This window comes from Ciconia boyciana, chromosome 4 (assembly GCF_034638445.1).
Source record: "Ciconia boyciana chromosome 4, ASM3463844v1, whole genome shotgun sequence".
In the NCBI taxonomy this organism is placed as follows: Eukaryota; Metazoa; Chordata; class Aves; order Ciconiiformes; family Ciconiidae; genus Ciconia; species Ciconia boyciana.
Window position 1 is genome coordinate 70,923,189 of NC_132937.1, and position 9,126 is coordinate 70,932,314.

Below are 9,126 nucleotides of genomic sequence, written 5' to 3' on the forward strand. Positions count from 1 at the left end.
CAGCACAGCAGCACTGATGTTAAGCACAGCAGCAATTATGCTAAGGCATGTTTGGATGAAACTCCTCAAGAAGAGTGTGAACACAGGGAAGTAATAACATTTTTGCAAGTTGTGCCCAAATGCCTGTTTGGTGGGCTCATACTAATGCTTTAACTCTTAGTACTGTAGCTAGGCACCAGAGATTGAGATTCAAGATCTCATTGTTTGAGCCTACGCAGGAATAAAAGAAGCAACATTTCATTATCAAATTCAGGAAATTCAGTAAATTGCTGTTTCTCCCCTCTCTTTTTAAACTCGAATCCACATTTCCAAGCTTCAGAAGTCCTTAATTTAATCTTTTTCTTGCAGCCCTACCTCAGTCTAGCAGTTAGGGATAAACCTTTTGTTAACTGAAGTGACATGTGTTTCTCACCTACAACAGCAAGAAAAGACTGCTGAATACTCTCCACATCCTGGTACCTTCAGGTCTTCCCACAGGGTTCTAATATTTGGCTTAAAAAGCCTTATACATGTGGCAACATCTGCTACAGTCACAGAACTATATTGCTGCAATCTGAAGCAGCTCTCTTTCAATTCTTAAGCTTGGAAACTGAGTTTGCTCTCTTCCAGCTTAGTTGATCCTGGAGACAGAGAAAATAGTAAATGAAGATTAGAGTGCAATTCATCTCACCAAATCTAGAAGACTACTTTAGATGAGAAGTGTTGTGTGATTAAAAGGAGTCACAGGAAATAAGCTTCCGTATCCATGCTTGCTTTGGAGACAACTAGACTGTCATCCACATCCCACTTTGGATTTAGTTCATACACTCGTATCATCAGAAGGTAATTGCCTATATCACAGATGTTTTGGCTACACTGAGCTACCATCTGTGAGTACACAGGCCATACTAATGAAAAAACCAGCCCTGGCACAGACACTCATTTGTACAGAAATGGGCTAGGAAGTGGTAAGGCACATCAAACAGTACAAGTCATCCAAATGCAATTCATACAATTGCAGTTCAACTCATCCTAGCAGTTTCTATATGTTGTGCAAAACAGCTGCCACAGAGCTTGCTTTCCTCCCTCAGAAACCTGTTTTTGTGCAGGAGCAATAAGAGGAGCAGCTGCATTTGGACAACAAACATACAACATAAAATTGCTATGGTTCATGAAAATTGTAGCAAGTCCTTTTGTGCACAACTACAGGCTCTTGACTTGCCAGTGAAATGGAGTGAGAGTGATTCATGGACGCAGCCAGAGGTTCAAAGAGACATCCCTCTGGGAGCAACCAAAAGGTCTCCATTTCTTTTCTAGGTTTGCTCCAACGAGGAGTACTTGACTACTCAGATGTAAGAAGGATGTGTTTAAATGGTGGAAGCAGGTGCAGGTGACCAAGGAGGAATACAGAATTACTACCCAATTGTGCAGGGATGGGGTTAGGAAAATCAAAGGGAACCTGGAGTTGTATCTACAAAGGAGGTGAAGGTCAGTTAGAAAGAATTCCATGTGTACATCAGCAGCAAAAGAAAGACCAGGGAAAACATGGGCCCACTGCTAAATGGGGCAGGGGTCCTGGTGACACAGGACATGAAAAAGGCCAGTGTACTCAATGCCTTCTTTACCTTGGTCCTTACTGGTGAGACTGGCCTTCAGCAATCCCGGGCACCTGAGACCAGAAGAAAAGTCTGGAGCAAGGAGGACTTACCCTTGGTGGAGGAGGAGCAGGTTAGAAAACATTTAGTCAGACCAGACATACACAAGTCCATGAGAATTATGGGATGCACCAATGAGTGCTGAGGAGGTGGGCTGTTGTCTTTTCAAGGCCGCTCATGGTTACCTTCTTTGAAAGGTCACAGAGCACGTTTCTGAAGACTGGAAGAGAACAAAAGTCACCCCCATCTTCAAGAATGGCAAGAAGGAAGATCCAGGGAATTACAGGCCAGTCAGCCTCACCTTGATTCCTGGGAAGATGATGGTGCAAATAATCCTGGACATGATTTCTGAACACATAAAGGACAACAAGGTGAACAGAAGTCAGCATGGATTTACAAAGGAGAAATCATGCTTAACCAACCTAATATCTTTGTACAATGACATCACTGGCTGGGTGAATGAGGGGAGAGCAGTGGATGTTTTCTACCTCAACTTAGTATGGCTTTTGACTTTGTGTCCTGTAACATCTGCATAGACAAGCTGACAAAGTACTTGTTAGATAAGTTAACAGTGAGGTTGATTGAAAACTGGCTGAACTGTCATGCCCAAAGCACCGTGATCCGTGGCACAAAGTCCACCTGGAAGCCAGGTACTAGTGGTGTACCACAGAGGGGGTACTGGGTCCAGTACTGTTTAACGTCTTCATTAATGACCTGGATGATGGGGCAGAGAGCACCCTGAGCAAGTTTGCAGATGATATAAAACTGGGAAGAGAGAGTAATGCAGCTGTTGGCTGTGCTGCCATTCAGAGGGACCTTCACAGGTCGGAGAAATGGGTGGAGAGGAGTCTCATGAAGTTCAACAAAGGGAAGTGCAAATTTCTGCACCTTGGGAGGTGCAGAAATGCACCATGTACTAGTACCCGCTGGGGCTCAACCAGCTGGAAAGCAGGTTGGCAGAGAAGGACCTGGCAGTCCTGGTGGACACTAAGTTGACCATGAGCCAGCAACGTGCCGTTGTGGTAAAGAAGGCTAATGGTCTCCTGGAGATCATTAGGAAGAGTGTTGCCAGAATGTTGAGGGAAGTTTCCCCTCTACTCTAATGGTTTTGGAGCCTGGCTCTGTTTTGGAGCTGAATGTGACAAAGTGAAAGCCCTAGTGAGTGGTTTGAGGCTACGGCAACTTGGAGAAATGTGGGATCTGGCCCTTGTATAAAGGCATACATCAAATCAGCAGGGCCAGGATTTAACTCCGCACGCTCACACAGTCAGATTTGGGCTTGCAATTCCATTCCAGGCAACGAGATCACTGACATTTCAAGACATACATTTTTTCCTCTTCGTTCCCCACGCAGCCCTTCTGTCACCCAGGATATGCACATAAAGGAGAAAAACACCTCCAATGCTGCTAACTGCAGATAGCACAGACCATTTGTATTTTCTCTGCTTACTCCATAGGCTCTACCTGGGCAGCTGTATTTCAGACACAGACATTTCTTATTCTAAGCAGAAATCAGGCTCATTTGTTTTGGCAAAATGTTTGCCATCAATTACAAGCAGTTTCATACTGCTCTCTGTTTGTTTCCATCCCAGCTGTAGCTTTTTTTTTTGCAAGGGAGCAGGATGATATGGAATACCAAGTCCTATGTTTCTATGTTGAGCTGTTGCTAAAATTGAATCAAGGCATAGTGTCTTTCTGGTTGTTATATCCTGGGGAGAACAAGCAAGTATTGATGCTGTCCTTATGCTGCACTTGTAACGTTTGCAAGCTAAAGCAACTGCAGTATATTACTTGAGTTGGAACCCACACATAAGCTTTATTTTTCCTTTAATTAAGTCTTAATTTTAAAAAATCCACTTTTTCCCCCCTCTTTTTCTGGGGAATGGAGCAAATGTTTTTTTTTCCAGACTAAAGAGGTACGCCATGAAATTATCCAGATATTCCAAGGTCCCTCTGGGTTTTCTGACTCATCTTTCACATAACATATATTTTTTCCTGTAAGAGTGGGGAAAACAATTGCTGTTGGATGAACAGAATATGATGAGATATGAAGTAGCTCAGGGCTAGGTTTCTTCCTGAATGAAAGGTTGCCTTAGATTTGTAAGTGATTGTTTGTCTGGTATCTATTTATTCATTTCAAGTTCGTGACTCAATTCCTTCTTTAGCTGGGGCAGAAACAGAAATGATGAAAAGTCCTTCATTCCCAGACACGTCCCTCTTATATTTCACATCTATCCAAAACCAAGAAGAACTGAAAGACTGTTTTCAACCAGTTCAGCTTCCAAACAGATGGTAACAATAGGCACAGGCTTATTTTTTATATAATTCTCTGATGAGACCAGAGACATTAGAGAGTTCCTCCTGTGGCTGGAGAAAATCCTCTTTCCCTCTTTTAGAAATTACTGGCTTGGAGAATGCATTAAAAAATCTGGTGATTAGGATATCTATTGAGTCTGAAACAAAATCATTTTCTCAGGGTAACTTTAGGACAAATTTTCATAGCCAGCTTTATTATGCAGAACAGACTTATTCCTTCAGAGGACTTTCAGATTGTGAAACTTCACAGCAATCCACAATCCTAGCAGACACTCTTGCTCTAACCTTTTATTACAATACCGACATCATCTGGTGAGCTAAGCATAGGTTAGATTCTCAGAATGAGTAATCCTAGTGCTGATTGCTTATCATGGCCTTTCACTCATGTATGTCAATGGGCAACGTCTTGGATTCTGATACTACCTACTAATATTACCACCACAACCTCTTTACAATTAAGAAAAGCTGAAGTGGGCAGATGGGAAATGCATCATGCCTGATATTCTCCGCTGCCATAGGGAGGAAGTACTTAAGACATGAAACTACAGGGCTAACCAAGGATATCCTAGGCACTGAGTAATAAGGCATCCTCACCTGAAATGGATACCCATTTCACAGGAAACAATGAGCTTCTCCACTGGAGAAAGCTGAGAAAGCACCGCTGGGATCAGTCCAAAATGGTCACGCAGGGACACTTAAGTTGCTGTGAATGAGAAGAAGAGGCCCAGGCACAGGCTGACATTTGCCACAGGCACCTGTATCTCAGCAGAACTGTTAATGCCCCTTAGGATGGTCAGCAAAAGCTTGGAGCAAAAGCTTGGAGCAACAACCCTAGTCCTTGGCATGTTCTCCTGCATCTCTCACTAGCCTGTGCTGAGCTTCTTCAGCCAGGCTGCAGACACTCTTCCCCTCATCTTGTGGAGTGAGGACCTCCAGCAAATCTGGTCAGCCATCCTTGGCATGGGGCAGAAGCTGGAGGAACACTGCAGGATGGCTTTGTGATCAGCAGGGCTGATTATTATTGCAGAGTGAGGAATAAGGTTTTGCATTGCATCTCCCTGTAGGTCTTTGTACCAATCTAGGAACAAGGGGGAACAACCTCATGCCTCTCAGCAAGGCTCCAAACCCACTACCCAGCAGGGTAGCAAATGTCCCTGTGTGCCCAAGCCCAGCTGCCTGAAATGCTCTCCTGTCCTGCACCATTAGAAAATCATAATGCAGATCCATGTGCTTAGAGCTATTGAAAACATTGCTCTTCTTCTTGGTGCTGCTAAAAGGACCAGCAAATAGTAATTTCTTGTACTTAGCAGCTCCTAGTGGTTTGAGCAACTTCAGGATTTGTGTCATGGTTTTGGCACCAAAGACACTTGCTGATTCTTCATCCATTTCAATAACGTGCAGAGACTATCAGGACGCAGAGAAAGAATTCATGTTCTCTTCTTGTCTGGAAGTGGAATTCCAAACTCCCTGCTGCTCCCTTCCTTGCTGAGATGATAAAGCATTGCCCACATAAAGAAGAAGAGACCTCAGTTAGAATTTAATATTTTCAGTTGGAAGGGACCTACAGTGATCATCTAGTCCAACTGCCTGACCACTTCACAGCTGACCAAGTTAAAGTGTGCTATTAAGGGCATTCTCCAAATGCCTCTTAAACACTAACAGGCTTGGGGCATTGACCACCTCTCTAGGAAGCCTGTTCCAGTGTTTGACCACCCTCTCGGTAAAGAATGCTTCCTAATGTCCAGTCTAAACCTCCCCTGGCACAGCTTTGAACCATTCCCACGTGTCCTGTCGCTGGATCCCAGGGAGAAGAGATCAGCACTTCCCTCTCCACTTCCCCTCCTCAGGAAGCTGTTGAGAGCAATGAGGTTGCCCCTCAGCCTCCTTTTCTCCAAACTAGACAAACCCAAAGTCCTTAGCCACTCCTCACAGGACATACCTTCCAGCCCTTTCACCAGCTTTGTTGCCCTCCTCTGGATGCATTCAAGGACCTTCACATCCTTCTTAAATTGTGGGGCCCAGAACTGCACACAGTATTCATGGTGAGGCTGCACCAATGCTAAATACAGCGGCATAATCACCTCTTTTGACCAGTTGGTTATGCTGTTTTTGATGCACCCCAGGATGCGGTTTGCCCTCTTGGCGGCCAGGGCACACTGCTGACTCATATTAAGCTTAATGTCAACCAGCACCCCCAGATCCCTTCCTGCAGGGCTGCTCTCCAGCCACTCCTCTCCCAATTTATACTTGTGACTGCCATTCCTCCATCCCAGGTGCAGAATCCAGCATTTGGACTTGTTAAATTTCATGCCATTAATCATTGCCCAATGTTCCAGTCTATCTAGATCCCTCTGCAAGGCCTCTCATCCCTCAAGAGAGTCAACAATACCTCCCAGTTTAGTATCATCAGCAAACTTGCTAGTGATGCATTCAACTCCTGCATCCAGATCATTGATAAATATATTGAACAGAACTGGCCCTAGAATTGAACCTTGAGGAACACCGCTGGTGACTGGTCACTGGCCAGATGTAGCCCCATTCACTACAGCCCTTTGAGCTCTGCCCTTCAGCCAGTTCTTCACCCAGCGCACTGTGACCCCACTCATCCCACAGTTGGACAACTTGTCCAGAAGGATGCTGTGAGGGACAGTATCAAAAGCCTTACTAAAATCCACAAAAACTACATCCACTGCCTTCCCTTCATCCCCTGGGTGGGTGGCATTATCGTAGAAGGATGTCAAATTAGTTAAACAGGACTTTCCCTTTGTGAACCCATGTTGACTGTGCCTGATGATTGCATTATTCTTTAAATGCCTTTCAATGGTACCCAGTATAATCTTCTCCATATTTTTCCAGGAACTGAGGTTAGACTAACAGGTCTGTAGTTCCCTGGGTCTTCCCTCACGTCCTTCTTGTAAACTGGAATAACATTGGCTAGCTTCCAGTCAGCAAGGAGGTCCCCAGACTCCCAAGACCTTTGGTAGATGATTGAGAGGGGTCCTGCCATAACATCCACTAGCTCCTTCAGAACTCTGGGATGAATCCCATCAGGCCCCATGGACTTCTGAAACTTCAGCTGATACAGCTTGTCCTTTACAATTTCACACAAATGGAAAGTCACTGTTGCCACGCTCACGGTCCTCCTACTCAGGGGACCGGGCAGCCCAAGGTCTATCAGTATTATTAAAGATTGAGGCAAAAAAAGCATTGAATGCCTCCGCTTTTTCTTCGTTCCTATTTGTCAGGTGACCATCTTCAACAAGTATCAGTCCAATGTTTTCTTTAGACCTCCTCTTACTATTAACATACTTAAAAAAGCCCTTCTGGTTATCTGATACAGCACTGGCCACTTCCAGCTCTAACTGAGCTTTGGCCTTTTGTGTCTTCTCCCCACATATATGAACCACAGCTCTGTAATCTTCCTGTGAAGCCTGACCTTGCTTGCAGAGATCATACAATTTCTTTTTCCTCTTGAGCTCCACGAGGAGTTCTGTGTTCAGCCAAGCTGGTCTTCTGCCCCACTTGCTTGACTTACGACACAGTGGACTTGCCTGCTCCTGTGCTTCTAAAAGGTGGTTCTTAAAGACTGACCAGCACTCATGGACTCCTAAGCCCTCAAAAGCAGACTCCCAGGGTACTCAGCTAAATAGCTCCCTGAATAGCTTAAAGTTTGCTCTCCTGAAGCCCAGTGTAGCAACTCTGCTGTCCTTTTTTCTCATTACACTGAAAATTTTAAACAACTCAGCATTTCATGATCACTGTGGCCAAGACAGCCGCCTGCCATCACATCCCCCATGAGTCCTCCTCTGTTCACAAACAGCAAGTCTTGGAGGGCATCTTTCCTAGCTGGCTCACCGAGTACTTGTGACAAGAAGTTACCTCCTATGAAATTCAAGAATTTCCAAGACCTGCTTGTCACAGCATTATGATATTCCCAGTTGATGTCTGGGAAGTTGAAATGTCCCATAAGGACAAGGGCTACCAATCCTGAAACTTCTCCTAATTGCCTATAGAATAACTCATCAGTGCTTACATCCTGGCTGAGTGATTGGTAGTAGACACCCACTACAACATCTCCTTTGTTTTCCATCCCCCTAATCCTCATCCAGAGGCTCTCAACCACATCATTGCTAACTGTAAGGGCTGTACAATCAAACCTCTGCCTTACATGTAGTGCAACACCTCCACCTCACCTGCCCTGCCTATCCCTCCTGAACAGCCTGTAGCCCTCCATCCCAGTACTCCAGTCGTGGGACTCAGTCCATCAAGTCTCACTAATACTAATGATATTGTGGCTCTGGGAACTGACCAACGCTTCCAATTCATCCTGTTTGTTTCTCATGCTGCACGCATATTAGAAAATATACATTGTGGAAAGCTGGTACTCTGCTCCTTCATGATAAAATATGCAGGATTATCAAAAAAGAACTACTGTTAATACTAGTGTAGTTATCATAGATTTGCTAAAGCTGACACTAATCTCAAGCTTCTCACAACACAGTTTTATTCCTGGAAGCTCTTGGAAATATGAGCAACTGTATGCTGATTTTATGTCTCTTTGGCACAAGTGTTGCTTTGCTTGTAAATTGTATACCTGTATATCACAGTCTAAGTGATATATAAGGTACGTGACTTGCTTATATAAGGTACGTGACAATCTACCCAGCTGCTTGGGTTTTGTGCACAGGTTTCTGCAGCCTGAACTGAACTGTCAGGATAATTTTTGCCAATAAACCTGTCTTCTTTTCCCAGCCTACTGATGCGTGAGAAGATAAGTTCTCTGTAGCCACGAGGTTAGCCAATCGGAGCTCAGTTAATAGTCTGAGAAAGAAAAATTCCAAATTTCAGGGTTATTTCCAGTGAAAAGTACCCACTCTTCATATATTAAAATGAAAAGGACAGCTGAAGAGTGCTAGTGCAAAAATCAGCAGAAGCCTTCAGGACAGCCAACAGTTTCCTAGGATGTAAGCAAACATACTGCTGTCTTGACCAAGAGTGTTAATCAGTTGTGCCTAGCAGTAGCTACTGACTTTGCACCGTAGAGGTAAGAGAACTGAATGTGTAACTGCAGTGGTAAGTATTAAAGTTCTGTTCAGCAAGGTCTTGCCTTGCTGGTAAATAGATAAAAGTTTAATAAATATTAAACTTTAAATAAATAAAATAAAAGTTTAATAAA